The sequence below is a fragment of the Nuphar pumila genome, chromosome 14 (assembly GCF_984573655.1).
Source record: "Nuphar pumila chromosome 14, dmNupPumi1.hap1.1, whole genome shotgun sequence".
Lineage (NCBI taxonomy): Eukaryota > Viridiplantae > Streptophyta > Magnoliopsida > Nymphaeales > Nymphaeaceae > Nuphar > Nuphar pumila.
Window position 1 is genome coordinate 7689707 of NC_143262.1, and position 22650 is coordinate 7712356.

The following is a 22650-nucleotide window of genomic DNA, read 5'->3' on the forward strand; positions in this document are numbered from 1 at the left end:
GCAGTAGAACTCATACGTTGGGATGAGGATGACGCAAGTCCTTTCCCTTTATCCGCCATTTTTATCCTGAAAATACAAAAAAAAAATGCATTCAAAATTTCAAATCAATATATATATATATATATCAGGAGCAAAGAGGGAGGATCTGCCCCTCTCCTAAAATAAGGAGCAGGGACGGGGTCTCGACCCCCTCCCCTGATGAAAACAGAGGGAGAAGGGAGGGCTCAGCCCCTCTCCTGCCGACCCAACAAAAGAGCAAGAGGGGGGGCGCGGCCCCTCTCCTGCCGAAAACAGAAGGAGCAGGGGGGGCTCAGCCCCTCCCCTGCCGACCCAACAAGAGAGCGAGAGGGCGCGCGCGCGCGGGGGGGGGGGCTCAGCCCCACCCCTGCTAACCCAACAAGAGAGCGAGAGGGAGCAGGGGGGCTCGGCCCCTCCATTTCCGACACAAGAAGAGAGCGAAAGGGAGCCAGAGGGTACGTACCTGCGACGAGAGAGAGGAGGAGCCTAGGAGGTGGCGTCGGGAGGAGAGAGCTCGAGCTGAGCTGCACGGGAGAGGAGAGGAGAGATTAAGGTAAAAAAAAATCCCTAATCCTCCTTTTCATCGGGTTTATTTATTTATTTATTTTTAAGTCTGAAAAGTGGACGAAAATGACCATGGGTGCCGGTGTCGCACGCGCACCCGCGTCGACGCAGGTGCGGCACCTGCTTTGCCGAGTCCCTGTGACATAGCTAAGAAATTGATTACATAACTGAAATAACTGGAAAATATATGAGATTAACCAAAAAAAGTTAAAATATATGAGATTATTCTAAAAAATATGAGATTAACATATAAAAATAACTAAAAACTGATTACATAACTGAAAAATATATGAGATTAACCAACAATAAGAAACTGATTACATAACTGAAATCACTGAAAAATATATGAGATTAACCTACAAAAGTTAAAATATATGAGATTATTCTAAAAAATATGAGATTAACATGTAAAAGTAACTAAAAACTGATTACATAACTGGAAAATATATGAGATTAACCAACAAAAGTTAAAATATATTAAGAAACTAATTACATGACTAAAATAACTGAAAAATATACGAGACTAACCAACAAAAGTTAAAATATAATAATATACTAAAAAACTGATTACATAACTGAAATAACTGGAAAATATATGAGATTAACCTACAAAAATCTTTTTGATTACTTCTCAAAAGTCTTGTTGTAATATATATATATATATATATATATTTGTGCCTCAGGCTTGCTCCTTGAGGCTCAGAGGGCCGCGCCTTTTGCGCCTCAAGGCGCGTTTTTTATAACACTGATCCCAACCTTATCACCACTAGTACCATCATCACCACCACCATTTTTCACCATTAATATCATCACCATTGCCACCACAACACTGCCACTACCATCACCACTAGCACCATCACCATTGCCACCACCACCAACCTTACCATTGACACCACCACCATCCACCACCATCACCACCACTAACTAATCTTCTTTGCTTGTTCATTAAAATTTAAATAGTTGGTGATTGAAACATTCACTTAATTAAAAATAAGGGCAAGTATCTTTATAAAATGTATTTTAATTTATTTGTCTAAATTCATTAAGTATGAGCCATCCAAAGAGGTGGAAATGGCAGCTTGTTAAAATACATGTAAGTATATATACCCAATAGGGGTATTTTAGTCTTTTTACATAGTTGTTTCTAGAAACAACTATTTTAATTAGGTAGATTCTTTTTTATATATTTTACTTTTTATTTCTTGTTATTTTCTCTTTTTTTAAATAGCATTGGGGGTCCCAACAACATAGAGTCGTTGGGACCCCCAACGGTCATAAATATGACCTTTGAGGTCTCCCAACGATTCCATGTTGGAGCCCCCAATGGCCTCTCACTCTTCTTTTGTGTATTTCTCTTGTGCCATAGTGCTTGTTCATTATTGGACTTTGTGAATGATTTTGCACTTGAGTTATATTTTTGCATACTTCATTGCATGGTATAAGAGCAAGGTTGTGCTCTTGATTTTTGTTAAAACTACCCATTGATAGTTTGTGATTTGAAAACTTCTTCCACTCTTTTTGCTCATCCTCTTTCTAAGCCACTATGAAGAATGAGCACAAGATTGATCTCTCTTTCAAGTTAAACGGCACCAACTACATGAAGTGGATATCCGCTATGGAGAACAACCTCAAGGGAAAAAAGCTCTGGGGATATGTGATGGGCTCCATTCCAGAACCACAACTCAAACTTACCAAAATGGGAGGACAAGAAAAAACTCTAGAGGGAAATGTGCGCACTAAAGCCAATTATATATCAAATCATATCTAATAAGGGTTAAAATCTAAACCAGATCTGGATCTTAGAAGGATTGTCCACATGCCACAATAACATATACCATATGCAATAAGGGTTAAAATCTAAACCAGATTTGGATCTTAGAAGGATTCTCCATATGCATGTCTAGATCTGACCAATTTGAAAACCCAATAACATATACCATATCCAATAAGGGTTATAATCTGAACCAGACCTGGAACCTTGGAAGGATTCTCCATATGTGTCTAAATCTTAATCTGACCTATCAAGCAGTATCTGATCATGTAGGATTTAACAGTGCCTAATTCAAAAGGCTCAACCAGTTTGCATCCCTGATGCTGTGTGTCATGAATCAATATTAAATAGTGATGCCATCAATGACAAGCTATAGGATTTAATGATGGCAATTGAGAATTATATTTTCCCAAGTGGTTTAGGTAATTTGGAGAAAAATTAATATGACCAAACCTCTGCTACACATTTAGCAAATATACTCATGCCAGTTTTGCTGTATCTACACCAGTTTAAACTCACCATGGGCACGCATGAATAGCTCTGAAGAAGACACGTTTAGCTGCAGCAGGATTACACACATGAAGTTCATAAGCAAGATAACACTGCCAAAGTATCACTGACTTCTGCAATTTGTCACTTGCCAATGCTCTCTCAAACAATCCATGAATTCTATGCTGCAACCCTGCCTTCCCCAGCTCACTCAGTAGAGCAAAAAGGCAGACAAAAATAGAGGGTTTCCTGAAAAGAATAGCAGATGGCATGGAAATTGTATTGCAGAATAGGATAAATAATAGATGAACATTTAAAAATAGGAAACTAGATAAATCATGCATAAGATGATAAGAAATTAAGAACATATAGTCTGTCTTTGGTGAAATCATACATTTTATGCAAAAAAATGTTTATCAATTATCACAAGGTGCAAGTGGATTGCATTTAATAAATGTGAATCAACAAGCTCTTCAAAGAATCCAGACAAAATTAGTGAATTGAGAGCCATGAGATCTCATAAAACAGAAATTTACTCATGCACGTGCATTTAATCAATAATTCATCAATAAAACAGTAAATCCAATTGTCTGTGTTGTTTTGGGGGATTTTGGTGCCGAAGATTAGGGTCGTTTTTGACCCAGTAATCATCTGGTATAACTCTTAGCCAATGGTAGGGTGTCTTGGTTGAGTTTTGTGCAAGTTTTTTAGTGTCATTGCTGACAGTGACCGAGTTTTCAGCTACTTTCTTGGGGTTTGACAGATATATTGCTTTTGATTAGCTGTAGTTTTGAGGCTGGATCAGTTGAGTATATGTGTTGTGCCCTTTGAGGGTGACTAGTGAATTTGGGATTGATTGAATCTATTGCTTGCTCAGTATAGGCTGTCGGCTTTGTATTGGCACTACTTACAGCATCATAGCTAGTATTTGGTAGTGCCTTTTCAGCATATCAGCACTCATTTTGGTGTTTTGGGTAACTGTTACATTGGCTCTTTGTGGTGATTCGGGAAGCGATTGCATTGTGGGTGCAGTATATTGACATTTATTCTGGTGGTTTGGGTGTTTGTTGCATTGTGTGCTTAGTATTGGTTACATACCTTTGGTAGATCTTGGCAACTTTGTCAATCTGAAATATATCAATGGCTGCTCATTATTGCTGCTGTTCTAGTGCTTCGCTTCATGTTCTTGTGCAGCCTTTTGAATATTGTAGTTGGGGGTTGTGTGAGGTATGGAGAAAGAAGGAACTCAGCTGATAACTGTCAAATTGGATGGGACCAATTATTCATATTGGTGTGATTTTATGCTGGCTGTGATGGAAGGAAAAGGACTCGGGATGGGACAAGTGAGCCCAAATCAACGGGAAAAAACTGACAGTCTGTTGGAGGAATGGAAGAAGAATAATGCCAAAATCAAAGCATGGATTCTGGGGTCTGTAGAACAGAGGATTGCTGTGAATATTTCAAAATATAAAGAGGCAAAGGAAATGTGGGGATATTTGAAACAAGTATACAAGCAACAAAACTGGGCAATAAAATATCAGTTGATGCAAGAACTTCATTTTGTAATCATGACAAAGACATTAATTTAGATCTTTGGCATAAAAGATTAAGAAACCCAACTATATCCAAATTATCTCATTTTCAATTTTTGGAAAAATTTTGTAAAGATAAAAATTTTGTATGTGAAGATTGTATAAAAAATGCAAATGACGCATTTTGGATCTAGAACCTTTGTATCACATGAAATTTTTGAATTAGTGCATTTGGATGTATGGGGCCTCGCTCTCGTTACATCAAAAGGTGGTTATTCGTATTATGTTACATTTATAGATGATTTTAATAGACATACTTGAATTTACTTCCTAAAACTCAAATACGAAGTTTTTTCGTGTTTTAAAATTCTTCATAATCTTGTTAAAAATCAATTTAAAATAAATATTAAAGTCTTTCGCTCCGAGTCTGGGGGAGAGTTTCTTTGAAATGAATTTCAACTATATCTAAAAAATCATGGAATTGTCCATCAAAAATCTTGTCCTAGGACCCCTCAACAAAATAGCATTTCAGAAAGAAAACATCATCACATCATTGAAACTACTATAACACTACTTATTTCAAAAGAAATTCCAAAACAATTTTGGGCCGAAACCGCCCTAACCGCAGTATATTTAATAAATAGAATGCCTTCTCAAACATTGGAAAACAAATCTATTGAAAAACTTTTTAAAATTCCTCTTGACATGAAAAGACTAAAGGTATTTGGTTGTAAATGTTTTGTGCTTCTTGAAAAATATAATAAACTCACTCCTAAAGCTATAAAATGTGCCTTTCTTGGATATGCTAAAAATAAAAAATGATATCGATGTTATGATCAAACAAACGATAAGCTTTATATTTCCAAAAGTATTACTTTTTTGGAAAACGAAAATAGATTTGATTTTGAAAAACCTAAGGAAGAATCTGAATATGCCTTGTTATTTGATTTGCTACCCAAATTAAATAATGAAATTGTTGATAATGATATTGAAAATTTTGAAACTATTAATGACTCAAGTGAAGAAAGAGAATCATCTCATAATCTTCTACAACACTACGAGATAATAAAGAGCATCAATGTGCCCTTAAAAGATATAATCAACTAACAAATGTTGAAGAAACTAGTGTTAGAAGATTGGAACGAATATATAGGCCTCCAAATAGGTTTGTCTCATACGAATCCTTTTCTCCAAACTATAGGGCTTGCCTTTTAGGCATTCATTCGTATCACGAACCATATAACTACAACAAAGCTAAAAACATAAAGAAATGGGTTGAAGCCATGAAAATAGAATTAGATGCGTTACACAAGGCTCATACTTGGGCAATTCAATATCTTCACATAGGAAAAAAGACAATAGGGTGTAGATGGGTTTTTAAAATTAAAACAAAAAGTGACAGGTCTCTGGAAAGATATAAAGGAAGGCTAGTTGCAAAAAGATACTCTCAAAAATATGGAGTAGATTATGAGGAAACATTCGCCCTAGTGGCTCGTATGACCACAGTTAAGGCTCTAGTTGCAGTAGCATCCATTAGAAAATGACCTATATATCAGTCAAATGTTAAGAATGCATTCTTAAATGGGAACTTAAATGAAGAAGTTTACATGTATCATCCCCCTGGTTTGACAAATGAAAATGGCACGGTTCTTCGTCTTCAAAAAACTTTATATGAGTTTAAACAAGCCCCTAAAGCATGGTATGATTGATTTAGTGATACTGTGTTAAAACTTGGATTTAAATCTTGTTATACTGACACTCTTGTTATACTGACACTGCTCTTTTTGTTAGATCTAGAGGTACCTCATTTATCATTCTCATTTTATATGTTGATGATATGTGTGAGAAATCACACCAGAATGTGTTTACGCAGAAGAGAGAGAAAACGTTATGGAGGAGACGCTGACTGAAGATTATTTTCTCTGTATTATGTATTGTGCCCTATATTCTCAATATATACATAACATATGGGTCGGGTCTGGTATGTTATATCAGACCCAAATACAATAAACAACCTAGACCTATCAATGACATAGACACATATGGATCGGGTCCCAGACCCGAATGGGAACAATACACCAATCTCAATACCCTTCCTCAAGTTGTGCATGGTGTTGTACCATGGACAACTTGTTCCTTAAGAACCAAAATTTTACACTTGTAAGTCCCTTGGTGAACAAGTCAACGACTTGATCTGCTGTCGGAATGTAAGTTGGCTCAACTTGCATGTCTTCAATTTTCTGTTGAACAAAGTGTTGATCAATCTCTATATGTTTCGTGCGACTATGATGGATGGGATTGAACGTGATCTCTATAACACTCTGGTTGTCACACAAGAGTGTAGTGGGAAGAACATTTTCTCCTATTTCAGTTAAGAGATGTCTCAACCACGTAGCTTCTGTTGTGGCCGTTGCCATAGACCGATATTCAGCCTCAGTGTTGGACTGTGCAACGGCTCACTGTTTCTTGTTGCTCCAAGTGATAAGATTCCCATCAATAAAAACGCAGTACCCTGACACCGAGCGTCTGTCATCCAAGTCTCCAGCCCAGTCTGCATCTGTATACACAACTAGTTGGTGTTGTTCACCTTTAGTTTTAGCTTAATGATAAACTAGACCATCCCCAAGGGTTCTTTTCAAGTATCGAAGAATCCTCTTAATGGCATTCATATGCTTTGTGCGTGGCTCATGCATAAACCACGAAACTTGATTTACTGCATATACAATGTCTGGTCTATTAAATGTGAGATATTAAAGCATACCTACAAGACACCGATATTGTGTGTGTGGGATCTTCATATACTTCCTCATCCTGGGAACTGAGCTTATGATTAAGCACACTAGGAGTACCAAGAGGTTTACAATCTTTCATGCCTGCCTTATCCAATAGATCCAAGGTGTAATTATGCTGGGCTAGTAAGAGACGTTCACCCTATCTATCAACTTCAACTCCCAAGAAATATCGCAAATCGCCCAAAAATCTTGAACTTCCTACTTAATAGAACCTTTGTGAGTTCTATGTGGTCATTCGAGTTCCCAGTGATGATAATGCCATCCACATATATAAGTAGGAGAGTGGTTACTTGATGATCTCGAAAGATAAAGAGAGAGTGATCCAAATGAGACTGAATGAATCCATGCCTTTGAATTTCAAGAGAGAAACTATCAAACCATGAGCAAGATGCTTGCTTTAACCCATAAATGGACCTTCGTAGTTGGCAAACATGTGTGTTGGAACTATGTTCTGCATAACCGAGAGGTTGCTCCATGTACACTTCTTCTTTCAGACTGCCATTTCTGACATCTAATTGACCGAAAGGCCATCCATAATTGTAAAACAAAGACAAGATTAACCGAATGGTTCCCATTTTGAACATTGGGCTAAAAGCTTCTTCGTAGTCTTGACCATATTCTTGTGTGAAGCCCTTGGCTACTAGCCTCGCCTTGTAATGTTCGATAGATCCATCAGGTTTGTACTTTATTTTATAAACCCATTTAAACCCAACAACATTTTTATCTAAAGGTCTAGGGACAACATTCCAAGTCCCGCACTCATGTAAGGCCTCCATCTCCTCATTCATAGCCTCCACCCACTTGACTGAGTTAGATGTTTGTGAAAAGTTGATAGGTTATCCTGCTTTTCAATTTGAGACATGAATAATTGTAATTTCGTGGAGAAATTATCATAAATGACCCACCTTTCAATGGGATGACGCACCCTCTCAGACTTCTTGGGTAACACATCAAGTCTCTAAGCATTATTCATGTTTCGCCGCGTATAGACAATCCCTTGAAATTTTGTGATATCTGAGACAGATCTAGTAATGATTTGTTTGTCTCGCGGTTGTTCCTTTGTGCTTGTACATCGGTCTCATTCTGCTCAATAGGTTGTATAAGGCTTGGCAAAGTACCTTGTGTTTATGTATGGTCAAATAGCTCAACAACAAGCCATGGCTGGTATCCTTCAACATTTTTGTTGGGCCCATATGTACTCATTAAGACCTTAGTATTAGTCTCATCAAACACAACATTCCTCGAGACCCTGATGCAGTTAGTGACGGGATCATAACAATGATATCCTTTGTATTGAACAACATATCCCACAAATTTACATTTACACGCTTTATCCTGAAACATGTTACACTGGGAACTGTCAATATGAACATAACACACACAATCAAACACATGTAGCTCGTTGTAATTAGGGTAAACTTCAAATAATGTAAAATAGGGAGATTGATTTTCTAGTAATTTCATAGGCAGGCGATTTATGATATACACGGCAGAATGAAAGGCCTTTGTCCATAAACTGAGAGGGATATTGCTATCATGTATCATACTCAATGCACCTTCCACAATATGGCAATGTTTTTTTTCCGCTATACCATTTTGTTGTGGTGTATGTGGACAAGATATGCAACGACTGGTTCCATTATCTTGAAAAAATTCAGTAAATTTCTTTGATAAATACTCTCCCCCACAATCACATTGGAAATGTTGTGTTTTAGACGAAAATTGATTACGAACTAGAGCATAGAACGAGCGAAAGAGCTTAAATACTTCGGATTTATGTTTCATAAAATAAATCCAAGTATATCTTGAATAGCTATCAATGAAGGTAACCTAATGACTTCCAGATAAAGAAGCTTGAGGAGCAGGTCCCCAAACATCAGAATAAATAATTTCAAAAGGAATAGAAACTCTTTGATTTATTGAATTAAAGAGATAACATGACTCTTACACAATTGACATCTAGAACAAAGTGAAGCATCTAACTCAAGATTCAAACTGGACTGCGGAACAAGCCCTCTTGACACAAGTTTTTGAATAAAGGAACGATTACAATGAGCTAAACGATGATGCCAAATTTCTGGCTCATTACACTGAGAGAGACTAAAAACATTTTTAGATAATAATGACGCAGTTGACTGAGTTATTTGCAGGCTTGGGAATTTATCACGAATAGAAGAGGCTTCCTTAAGGACATACATGTTTCCCTGTCGTTGTCCTTCAGCGAGCGTCCTCTTCATGAGAAGGTCCTTGACACATACAGAAGGAGTAAATTCGACCAAAAAAATTAGTATCGTCAACAAGTTTAGAAACAGAAAGAATATTTTTGACAATGTTGGGAGAATGATAAACATCAGATAAAAATAGGGAAGAATTAGGTAATGGAAGAACAACATTTCCAGCATGAGAGATAGGATGGAAGGCACCATCTCCAGTTTTAATACTGGATTTTTCATGATAAGAAACAGGTTTTGAAATCTTACCAACGTCTCCTGTGACATGGGCGGCAGCCCCACAGTCAATATACCAAGTCCCTTGCTCACTTTGTTTGAAGCTTAATCCTGAAAGTGCAGATATGAGGAGATTCTTCACATTGTCTTTTTTATCATCCTTAGATCCTTCCCCTGGCTTTCCTTGAGCAGAAGTCCCAACACCATTGAATCTACTTTTATTATGCGGGTTGAACCAACAATTCGCTTTAATATGCCACCTTTTATTGCATTGAAAACAAGTTGGTACATTCCTGAAGTTTTGGTTCTCCGTAAAAGAATTAGGCAGCATGTTAGGGGTAGGAAGTAATCCACGACCCCCTTGACCAATCCTTCCCTGTCCACGTCCTTTCCGGAAACCTCCATGTCCCCTGCCTGACATCATCCATGTGACTAGTACTTCATGGTTGTTTGAATTTAAAGTCATCTCCTCGCCTTTGATAGAGATTTCATATTATAGCAACTTTGCACGAAGATCTTCAAAACTAGGCAATGAAGGTAGACCCATAGGAGAGATGTGACTAACATGTGATAATCATGGCCAAGTCCATTTAGTGCCTCTTGAAAATTTTGCAACCCACTATGGCTAGTTGATCCGTAATGATCTTGACTTTATTCATATACTTTGTGACAGATAGAGAGTCCTTTCGCAAAAGTTGAAATTCTCTTTTCAAATATAAAATTCTAGCCTCTGAGATCTGAGAATACGTTTGTGCCAATGTCTGCCAAAGCTCCATGGCTGAACACTCATCCGGAATGGCCACCAATACCTCATGAGACAAAGCAAAAGTAATGTAGGCCACAACTGCCTCATCTTTTCTCCTCCACGTCACAAAATCTGGATTTCGAACTAATTTGCTGGTAACTTCCCCTTTGTCATCTCGTTCCTCTTGCAAAACAAATTCTAGTAGGACATGAACTGTCCCATCAAGGTGTTCGGAGAGATCCAAGCTTCTAATGAAAGGCAAAATTTGCCTCTTCCAGGTTAAGTAATTTGAATTATTGAGTTTTTCAGAGATGAGTTGGCCAAGAAAGCTCGATGGAAGAGAAGGGGAATCCATAAAGAAAGAAATTTAGAGAAGGATAATAAAATACAATAAGGATCAGGCCGACGCAGGAAGCAGTCTCACACAGCAGCAGAGGTCTATCTGTCACTTTTTTTTAGGCGTCAATGTAAAGTGCTACTCAGACGTTACATGAGAGGCGTCCAGCAATGAACCCTCAAATATAAAGTGCTCCTCAGATGTTACGTGAGAGGCATCCAGCAATGAACCCTTTCTTGTATTGAAAAGACTACACAAACGATGGCTCTGATTTGCATCGATTATGATTAGACTTGAGATCAATTCCAAAGGTGTAACAGAAACAAATTGAAAATTTGATGTGGATAATCGTGACAGAGAAAGGGCCAAAGATTGATTTATGATAAAAATATATATCTATATTTCTGAGATGAATAATCAGATCCCATGTTTGAGAAAGTAACGCAGATCTGGGAAAAACAATCAGATTTCATATTTCTGGAAAGAATATGTAACAACAAAAGAGACTTTGACGAACTAATCAGGTCATGGTATGAAAACGATGTTATTTACGAAATCAGGTCTGAAAACAAGAGAGAAGATGAAGACACATATCTGAAATCGAAAACAAATCTGAAAGATAGGATAAAGATGCAAACAGAAAACTGACAAAATCTGTCTTGAGAAAGAAACGATGATAAGAATGAAACCCACGATGAGATACGATAGGAGTTGGAATAAAGGGCAGAATCACGTTAACCTAGAGTTTAAAGGTGAGCAGAATCACGTTAACTTGGAATGTGAAGACCGATCAATCGAGACACGTGCTGGGATCAACTTCACGCTCTTGAACAGAGGTCAGATGAAGCCCTGCTTTGATACCATGTCAGAAATCACACCAAAATGTGTTTATGCAGAAGAGAGAGAGAGGAATCGTTATGGAGGAGGCGCTGACTGAAGATTATTTTATCTGTATTATGTATTGTGCCCTATATTCTCAATATATACATAACATATGGGTCGGGTTTGGTATGTTATATCAGACCCAAATACAATAAACGACCTAGACCTATCAATGACATACACACATATGGATCGGGTCCCATGCCCGAATGGGAACAATACACGAATCTCAATAATATGATCATCACTCGAAATGATCAGAAGGAAATTGAAGATATTAAAATTATGTTTAAAAAATCTTTTGATATGACTAACCTTGGTTTCTTGAGATATTTTTTAAGAATTGAAGAGGGTACATTTTATCTCAAATCAAGTTTGCAGCCGATATTATTGCGTGTTCAGGAATCACTGACACAAAATATGTTGATACTCATGAAGTGATAAATGCAAAATTGAGAGTTGAAGATGGAGTGTTATTAGATGATCCAACTCCTTATAGATAACTTATTGGATCATTAATGTACATGTTCATTACAATGTCAGATATTGTGCATGTCGTATACACTGCGAGTCAATTTCAACATGCACCCACGACAGTTCACATGAGTGCAGTATTAAGAATAATTCGATACATCAAGAAAATCATATCTAAAGGGCTATTCTTATCCTCTTCATCATTTTTAAATCTTATTGCTTATACTGATTCTGACTGGAAAAAAGATCCCAATAACTGTCACTCAACTACAGGTTTGTGTGTGTTTGTAGGTGATTCTCTCATCTCTTGGCGATGCAAAAAACAACAGAAAGTGTCTTTATCTTCTACGAAAGTTGAGTACAGGGCAATGGCTATAACAACCACAGAGGTTGTGTGGATGAAAGTGTTGCTTTCCGATATGACTGTTGATGTCTCAGAACCTTGAAAATTGTGTTGTGATAACAAAAGCGCTATATATATAACCAACAATCACACATTTCATGAGCGAACGAAACATATTGAGATGGATTGACACGCACTCCATTGTCTTTCAGTTGAAAAAGGCTACGTATGGTTTTAAATAAGCATCTTGAGCCTGGTTTGACACATTTAGCATGGTGGTTCAATCTCTTGGCTTTTAGCAGAGCCATTGTGACTACTCTCTTTTTGTTCATCATGACAAAATTGATCTTACTATTGTCTTAGTATATGTGGATGACGTTTTTTTTCATCATGACAAATTTTTCAGAGCCAGAAAAGTATCGCAACATTGTTGGGGCTCTGTAGTACTTGACTTTTACTCGCCCCGACCTAATTTTTTCAGTGAATCAAGTTTCGCAGTTTATGCATAAACCTCAAGTGAAGCATATGGAAGCTAAGAAACGAATCCTCGGATACACTAAAGGTACTCTTCCAAATGGGCTTATATATTTTAGACCAGTATCAGGTTCCACACTTGTATCCATTAAAATTGTTGTATACTCTGATGCGGATTGGGCTCATGATCCTACCACCCGTCGTTCTGTCACCAGTTATGGAGTGTATTTGGGATCCCATCTTGTGTCTTGGGTAAGCCGCAAGCAGAAATTTGTTGCCCACTCTAGTACGAAAGCAGAATATCGTGCTATAACAGCGGTGACGGCCGAAGTTGCATGAATTAAACATGTTTTATTCAACCTTCATAAACCCATATCAAGTTCCTTATTATATTGTGACAATCACAGTGTTGTCGCCATCTCCACTAATCTTGTTCAGCATGGTAGGATGAAACACGTGGAGATTGATCAACATTTTGTCAGGGAACAAGTAGAGGCTAAAGAAATCGAGCCACTTTTTATTCGCGGAGAAGACCAAGTAGGTGATCTTTTTACTAAGGCCCTTACTGTAAATCGGCATTGGCACTTGAAGTTCAAATTGTCCATGGTTCTCCACCATGCTCAGTTTGAGAGGGCGTGTTAAGATTATATTGGATCACATAAGATTCGAATACATATCCACATAATAGAACATGTGTATTTAGCAAAAGGGCAATGTTGTAATGTGTCACACACATATATAAATACAAAGAGACGTCACCCTAAAGAGAGGGTTGACTATTATGTTTCTTCTTCTTCTTCTTCTTCTTCTTCTTCTTCTTCTTCTTCTTCTTCTTCTTCTTCTTCTTCTTCTTCTTGTCTGTTTTCTATGCAGGACATGATTTCCAACGGACATCTTCACAAATATAACAGCATTTTGTCAAGGAAAAGATTTCTCAAAGGCAAGTTGTCCATGATTAGAAAGACAAGTGCAACTTGAGGGAGGCGGTTAGGTATTCACGTTGAGTTATAAGAGATATGTTTGTAAATTTGACATTGTATTTGTATTATGTTGTTCATTTTGGTAAAGTACCAAAACATTATGTAGCCTTAACACTAGGGATGGCAGTGGACCGGGGAGAAACAGGGCCCCACCTCGCCCCATTTGGACCAAGGATGGAGAACATGAAACGGGGAATGGATCGAGGATGGAGGTTAAAATCAAAACCAAAATCAAAACATGGGCAGAGATGGACTTACTCTTGTCCCGCCCAGTCCCGTCCCGGATCCCCGTTAAGGAAATTACTATTATACCTTTATACATATTATAAAATCTTATATATATATATATCCTTAACCCTAACATAAAACTCTTTCTCGAATCTCTCCTCTCTCCTTCCTCTTCTTCATCTAACAAGTTGTGTGATTTCTCGCATCTCCTTCCTAACGGTGGAAGGCGGCAGCGGCGAAAGGATCGAGAAAACAGGGCCCCGCCTCGCCCCGTTTAGACCGGGGATGGAGGACATGAAACAGGGAATTGACCGAGGATAGAGGTTAAAATCAAAACCCGTGTTGGGATGAAGGCGGGGATGGAAGGCAAATTTTTTAGACGAGACGAGGGTGGAGACCTTGTCCCCCGCCCCCACCCCAGTCCACATCCCTAACAGTTATATATACATTAAACAATAGCATCTGACCCCCATAGAGAATACAATAGAGGTCGGCTGACTTGCTTTCTCCCACTTTCTTCTTCTCCCTTCTCTTATGTATGACAGCTGGGGCAAACTTTCTTAAGTATAAAAAAACAAAGCATGAATAGTTGTAGGGGTTATAAAAGAGACTTTCTATTATCAACAATTTTTGGTGAATATACAGGGAATAGATGTGTGTTCCCTATCTATCCTTTAGCCAGTCCTCATGAAAAATTGAAAACAAGATGCCTAGCAGCAATCATACCCAAAACCTCATGAAACAACAAGAGATCACTTGATTTCCCTTTCAAAGAATTTGCACCTCACAATCAATGTGCGACATAAGCTTTTTGTTTTGAAGGAAAATGTCTGACATAAGTTAGCCTGGCCAATTCTTTCATTTGGTTGTAAACTGATTATCATGAATTTCATCAAGTGATTTGATTACATACATGCAATAAAGAAGTCACAACAAACAGTGGATCACATACTAATGTAACAAATATGAATGTAGAGTTATAATAATTTGTGCACAATTTCATTACAATACATAACAAATACCATGGCTAACACATCATGTCAATTATGTAACTTCAAGTTTACCAAACATCACCCAATGTTCACATCTGCAAATCTAAAATTCTACCGATCTTTTTATATGGAATAATGCTGGAAAATGCTCCCATCATGTTTCACAAACCAATAGGGTTGAAAATCACCAAAATGTGGAACCCTACAACTATGATTTCCATGATTTTCACATGGTGGGACACAAGGTTAACTAGGAAGGAACTTGCATAGTAAAACCTATGCATTGAGTTAGCTCAACAATTCCAGAGTTTGGCACCTACCAAATAGAGTTTGACCTGGCTTGGCCTAGATGGATTAGGAAGTCACACATCAGCCTCCTAATAAATGTAGGAGTAGGACCAATCCAATTACATATGGAATACCAGCAAGATATTTCTTCATAATACCTTTTGTTTTTTCATTATAAACTATTCCTTGTATTCTGCTGAACATAGTTCATGTGACATTCTTATTAGTATTTTGTAGACTTAAAAGAGGGATAGATTCTGCTTGATACATTTTAAGCAAGACATGCATTCTCAATTTCAAACCAGACCTTCTTGTGTGTATCCAAACAAAATTCGCCTGAAAAACTTGTGTATTAATGATCTTGTACTTGTTTTATAATATATGAGTAAGGCACAATATAAAAAGTAACTCATAATCTTTTATATTTTAACTAGATTTTTAAAAAATACCTTGTATCATATGGTGTTAATGTAGAATGGATAAAGAAGTTATCCTTCACTGTGTTAGACATGCTAGAAGAATGAATGCAAAAGGAGCTTGGGATGTGATGGTGTTTTTCTTAGGCAATTACAAGCTAACACTCAATGCAATTAGGGAGGATGCCAAACAATGCGTAGGCTTCATATAGAGAAGGGGAAGAAAATGAACCCGAGGGAGATGGGTCATCTTCTCACCATTGCTCTCCTCATGGATAGAACAGTCCATGGGAGACAATAAGGAACCCTATTTTTACAATTTACACTTGACAATATAGCATGAATACTCTGATAAAACAATATAGCATGATTACTCTGTTTGATGCTTTATTTTCAAAGCGGTGGTTTGTCTAAAAATTTTATTTCTATCTTCATGACAGAGTTCTATAAGTAGTTAAAAATATTAAGTGTCAACATTCTGAAGTAGAAAGCAAATTGGCAACCAACAAACAAATATTAAACTTAACCGAACCAAGAATAAAATTCAAATCTTATAAAATTTAAACAGATCTAGAATACAAAAAACTGACAAACTTTACACGCAAGTGTGACATAGTATCACACTACACACACAAAAATGCCAACAGTCACTAACCACTGTGTGATAGGTCCATCAAAGAAATCAATGAACTGAGACACCAAACTGAAACGTGCATCGTCAGAAGCCAAAGAGAAAAGATATTCTCCCACATCTTCAAATGCAATAACCCGTGAAAGTTGTTCTTCACCATCCTTTTCTGCAGCAAAAAATAATCCATTAGAGTTGTACACCATCTTCCTCAAACAGATGCCAGACTTTAAGTGGTACCTAGCAGAGTTGTTGCACGGATGATGGAATTTCTAAACAATAAATTGGAAAATTCATCAAATGACATGCAAGTATTCACCAGCCTTTTCAGGCAAAGGCATCCACTGTTCAGTGTCCCTCAAAGCCTCCTCCTCTGACCATTTCTTCCAGACAGCTGTATCTATAATGTATGTATCTGCTTCAGTGTTAATGTCTATACCAAGTTTTTTCATCAAGGCTGAAATATCCTCTTCTTGTGCGACAGTATCTGACTCAGGTTCCTCAATGTTACCCTCATCATCTAGGGTACTTTCAAGTACCTCATGTGTCCTTTGACTGATTTCAGGGTTCTTGGATATTGGTTCTGACCAGCCAGTCCAGCCACCTCGTTCAGATTCCTGAATTGATTCTTCCAACACTTTTGCTTTCTGTCTGCTTTCCTCCTCCTTCTCCACCCACTCACCCCATCCAACTGCACCATCTTCACCAAGCCTTGCACCATCACCATTCCAAAAATGCTCAAACAGCAGCAGCTTACTCTGCTCACTGAGGAGCAGAGAAGGACAGAATAATCTATAGTCCATCTCAGCTTGAAATAATCCTGTAGCTAACTCTTGATGTCCAGTTTGCCACTCAAACCGGCATAAATTCACAAATATGTCAACGAGCCCTTGTTCTATTTGAACAAGTTCTGGAACACTGATGGAAAGTTTACCAAGTTGATGGGCCTAGAAAAGAAGGAAAACACAAAACAGCAAAAGGAGGTCAGAGAAAATTCAGCATCACATGCCTTTGACTGACATGCTCAGCAACTAAGAAATATTCAATTTATATGAAGTCACATAATATGCACTAGATTCCGAAAATGAAATGCTATACGCTAGACCAGATATAGAGAAAATGTCTCTTCACAATTTCTAAAATGCACCACTTCTAGAGAGCTGCATGAGTGACATGAACAAATGAACCAAATTCCATAGAACAATAACAATGCAACCATGCCCAAAGTCCAAAGAACTGTTAAAATAAAGCAGGTATCTTTCATATATAACACCCAAAAAATTTTAAAACGCTTACAAAAATTATACAAGGCGCAGAAAAGGATTTCATGCAACAATGAAACAACATAGCAAGGAAATGAAGATTTTAAACCAAAGCACAAAGAAAAAAGACAACCATGCAACTACACAAACACCTGAACTGGCAATGCAACTCAAAGCAATCCCAGGCCAGAGAAGGATAGAAACTCAATGATATCCAATTGTCTCAAACTTAAAAAGCCAAAACAAAGAAGATATCTAAGCCAGTCACCAACATTGCCAATTTATGAAATTATGCATTCTTAAAGGTCTTTCTTTAAAAATGAAAAAAGCTACAAAACACTACAATAATTGAGAAAAATAGCAACCATGATAATTTCATGATATTTTCCCAAGAAATTCAATTTTCTATCACATCGATTTTGAAAACTTCCCAAGATTTTCCTAAGAAAAATATTTTAGTTTAGACTGATGGTCAGAGCTAGCACCAAACAGTAGAAAAATGGTTCGCCACCAATTCTTTTCACACAAAGTAAAGCTTGAATGCCGTCCACGGACATTAAATTTCTGAAGTAAACAACAATGAACGTAACAAGCATACATAGTAAATCTCAATCCATAGTAAATTTCCATTGAACATGTTAAAATAGTAGACCTGCCTACACAGCTTCATAGATGTAGCAGATAAAACCCGGATAGCATGAGCATACATTTTCCTCATGTCAGATGTTTTAAATCTTGAGAATTCACTTTGACATGCATGCAGAAACTCTTTCCACAGCTTGCAGCTACTGGGATGATGTGTCAGTATCCTCTCCCATCTTTCAACAAGGACTGAACTGCTGTCCCGATTTTTATAAACCTTTATCAGGCAAAGCAATAGTTCTTCATTATCTGGATTAAGATCAACAGCCTTTTCTAAAACACTATTTTTTTTTCAAGTGCTTGAACACGAGCTGCCTTAGTTGACTGCATATCATGATATCAGCAATCTTGTCCTGAATATCAACAACAAGAGAAATGCACATCAGCACACAGCAAGCAGAAATAATAATTCCCAGAAGAGAAAGTAAACTGGTAGTTGCATGGAGTTTATGCATTTGGAAAAGTGGCAGCTACCACCTCTAGGAGGTAGTAGTTACCAAAATCCAGGATTTGGTGCAAATACAAAGGGGACAGTCTTCACTTCCTTTCCCAAATGCATAAACTCCCATCCCAGGAGCCAGTTTTCAAATACCCACCACCAAGGTAGTTGGACCAAGTTTTTACAAATGCACAAAAACCCATCCCAGCTACCAGTTCCCAGAGCCTAAATCAATTTCATGGTAATTGGAAAACTGAGAAAGCCTGAGTACAGAGAATAAGGCCACTTTGAAAGAGAAATTAATGGCACCATGACTTGCTGCAACAAACCAACCAACCAACCCCTCCACCCATTACACCTTGAGCCAAAAGGTTAACTGAATTTCAATTTTGACTTGAATGGTCTGTCTGAATGCTCCAGGTCATCAGATTATTCAAAAAAGATTGGAAATAACTACTATTTTTTTGTATTAATTCAACTAATGTCAAAATAGTGCCTTCCAAAGTGAAGGTAAAAGATTTTTACAATTTACACATTTTCGTACAACATATATTCTCCAGACAGAGAGAAATCCCGGGGCTTTTTTTTGTGTCTTGAAGATGCCAAAATACAAAATCAAATATTCATCATCAGGTTGACCTTATGGGTACTAGACGGCATTTTTGGCCAAAGAACAGCTCTTTGTATTATTTTCTTTACTTGATACCCAACTAAGACAAGAACACTCTCTGATTTAAAGATGCATCTGCAGATAGAGTTTTCCATTCTTGTTGAGAAGAAACATTAATTTCTGTTTGATGACTCCTTATGCGATAAAATAGAGTACTTAGGTCAAAGTTGTAGTATTTAAAAAGAAGAAGCCCCAAGCACAAACATATGATAATCTGGAGCACCACTTGTGCCATGATTAACATTACATTTTAAATAAGTAGAATTTGAGTATTTGAATTATAACATTTACTGTAATGAACTACAGTAATTTCCATTGTTTTAGTTTCTTTCTTTTATATCTTAAAATTTATACATTGTCTTTCTATTAACTTTTCATGTAATTTACCCCTTTTTCTGGTCATCAATTCATAAGTGTCTTGGACTGATGACTCTTCCCAGTAACAATCACAGGGAGATTTGAGTCACAGGCCATGGCCGCCCTTGCCAAATCAAGGTGGTTCTTCAGTTTAACATTTAAATTGATTGCAGGAGATCACCTTCATAACAAATAAGAAAGGAAACATGAACAGAACTAAAAACTAGTGTGATGATCATTGTAATTCAGCACTATTTTAGACAAAATTCATGAACAAACCAATAAATGCAAATGTACCTGATAATCAGTAAAAGCTATCCATGCTTTCTCATCATGTGGAAAATCCCTGGTCATTTTGATGAATTCCTTTGTTTTGCGTATCACTTCATCCTCCCAGGATTCCTCGATTTCTGCATCCAGTTTTAAGCCAATGCTACTGCTTTCAGAAGTTGACAAATCAGTCAGAGGAATGAAATCTTCAGGAATTATATGGGACCTCTTTGCATGCAAAAAACGGATGTGCTTCAATTGCTTATGTCTTTCCAAAGCAGAATACTTAATAGAATAATAGCGCCCTATAGATTTTGCCTTGCCGTCCAAGACATCAGCATCTCCTTCTAAGTTCAATGCTAAATCCCATTTTATGAATGGCTTTGAAGATAGAATATGAAGATCAGATAGATTCAAGACATCGAAACGACTGAACCGTGCAATATCCATTCTGCAATTGTTTTCAACAGTTAGATTTGAAATCAGACAATGAGCACAGTGCACAATTTTTTATGTGAACATTGTTAAAGAAGGCCCATCTTCCTGTGAAACATATGGCTACAAGCAGGTGAAGCCAGATAACCAACAAGGCAGCAAAGAAAGAGATGCATGAACTAAAGCATCAATATCAAATATGATAGCATTTCTATGACCAGTTCTGCTTTGCAGACAAAAGAAAAAATGGATGTTAAGAATGAATAACAATTCTGTGAAAAGCTTAAGGTGAGGTGTATCAGAAGGGTTGTGATACAGATATTGTTGTATCATACCGTATAGTAAGATGCATGGAAAAAAATATCAAAAGGAAAGCTATAAAATTCAAAATAAACAACAAAAGTTTTTCTAGATGTTTTAATTGATCACAGGCAGAGAAAAAAAACACATCTGAGCAAGAAACCATAATATGAAGTCTAAGTATGAAAAAGAAAACAGAATATGAATAAATATGTAACACTTAGAAAATAATACATACCATCAATAATATAAACAATCATAAGGGTCCAAGAAAGATTAAATCATTAAAAAATGTTGGATAAGCGATAAGTCATGCCACATGACATTATAAATAAAGCATCAACCATCGAATATTAACATCAGAAATATAATAAAGTAACTAGTATTAAGTAAACTACATAAAAAAATAAAGAAGTCTATAAATGTATCCTACTAAACACAATAAATACACAAATTAGATAGTTGGTCTTTTTCCATTGCCATGTTTCTCTTTCATGTTAAGTCCTACATATACCTGGTAATAAGCTAAGAGATTTTTTGGGGGGCTGTGAATACAGTGAATGAGACCTTACAAAGTCTTATTTATTCGAGAAAGACTTACTAGAAGTTGAACACAAAATGAGGTTTTTGCAAGATCCATGATCAGCACTTTGGTTTGTTCCTCGGACTATGAACACTACGAATCACAAATCTGGTACTTCATGATTCTTTATCTTTTAATGACTTTCCAAATAGGGTCCAAGGCTCCTAGTCTTATACGTTTTTTACTGTTTCTAGAACAAAACTTTTAACACCCACATGAAACCAACCAGCATTTCCTTGATATTGCAGACATGGCTAGTAAAGTTAATTTTTTTGCTGTAGAACATCTAATACTTTAATCCAGTGCATGCTTATGGAAAAGATGCTTTCAAGTCAAATTTTAAAAGTTTCTGCACACTAAACTGCCTTCAGTAGTTCAAAATTGTAGTTGAGAGTCATTATATCAAACTTTAAAATATAATGACCACAACGAACACCTCAGTTTTAGCAGAGAAATGTTCCTAAAAACAGAATCAATATTCAAGGACTTCAACAATGATTCTGTTTTTTCATACTTTCCTCTACAGTTTGCCTTATAATCAACCAACAAGGGCAATATATTTCAAACTGCAAAGTAAAATTCTTTGTGATTCAACTTTAGTTGAAAATCTTTTCTAGATCTAGTTTAAGAATGCTTTATCAGCAAGAGGACAAGCCTTCGGCATTGGATGAAATTAGCCTATTAGAGTAGGTTTAATGCCTTACCAGTAAAGGGACAAGATTTTGGGAAATGAATGGGACTAAAATTAATTTGTCAGTTTTAAACCATCAACCCTAATCCCAAACCCAAGTTTCTAGAGCTCAATGTGGTACATCTCATAATTTAAAGGATCTAACCACGCAAATTATTCAACAATTACCTGATTCAGAGTATCTAATCAACAATAAGAACCCTACCTCATTTGAAATTCCACTGATCAAATCTGCAACAGCTTCCACAGAGAACAAAACCAAACTTCCACTGATATGCACATGACAAATGAATACAATTATTCAAGCTCCCAGTCACAATCATTTTTTGCTACTGATATGTTAAACGACTTAAACCCTAAACCCTGATCACCAGTATGCCCCAAGTCCTATATCCCAAACTCTAACCACAGCTTTGAGTGTCTACAGTTTGCAGTAGCACAGTTCATCATTTAATCATTTATCCGCAGCTAACCAAATAAAACGTATAATCAACAAGAATAAAGAGAGCTTCATCTGCAACGGCTCTTCTTGAAACCCGGTCGTAAAGCAAAGTAAAACTACATTCTCATGCTACTTCAGGCTAAGAGCAAAACCCTAAAC

General features: G+C 37.0%; 1 pseudogene across 1 annotated transcript in view; it reads right to left on the bottom strand.

Annotated features, from left to right (window-relative positions):
• The window catches only part of LOC149816236 (uncharacterized), a 41842-nt pseudogene that overhangs the window by 18587 nt on the left and 605 nt on the right, over positions 1–22650 (bottom strand). The window contains exons 2-5 of the transcript XR_016427754.1: positions 20068–20491; positions 18315–18657; positions 16706–17347; positions 16428–16606 (exon numbers count right to left, since the gene is read on the bottom strand). The product of XR_016427754.1 is annotated as an uncharacterized LOC149816236 (transcript). The remainder of the gene's footprint in view (positions 1–16427; positions 16607–16705; positions 17348–18314; positions 18658–20067; positions 20492–22650) is intronic.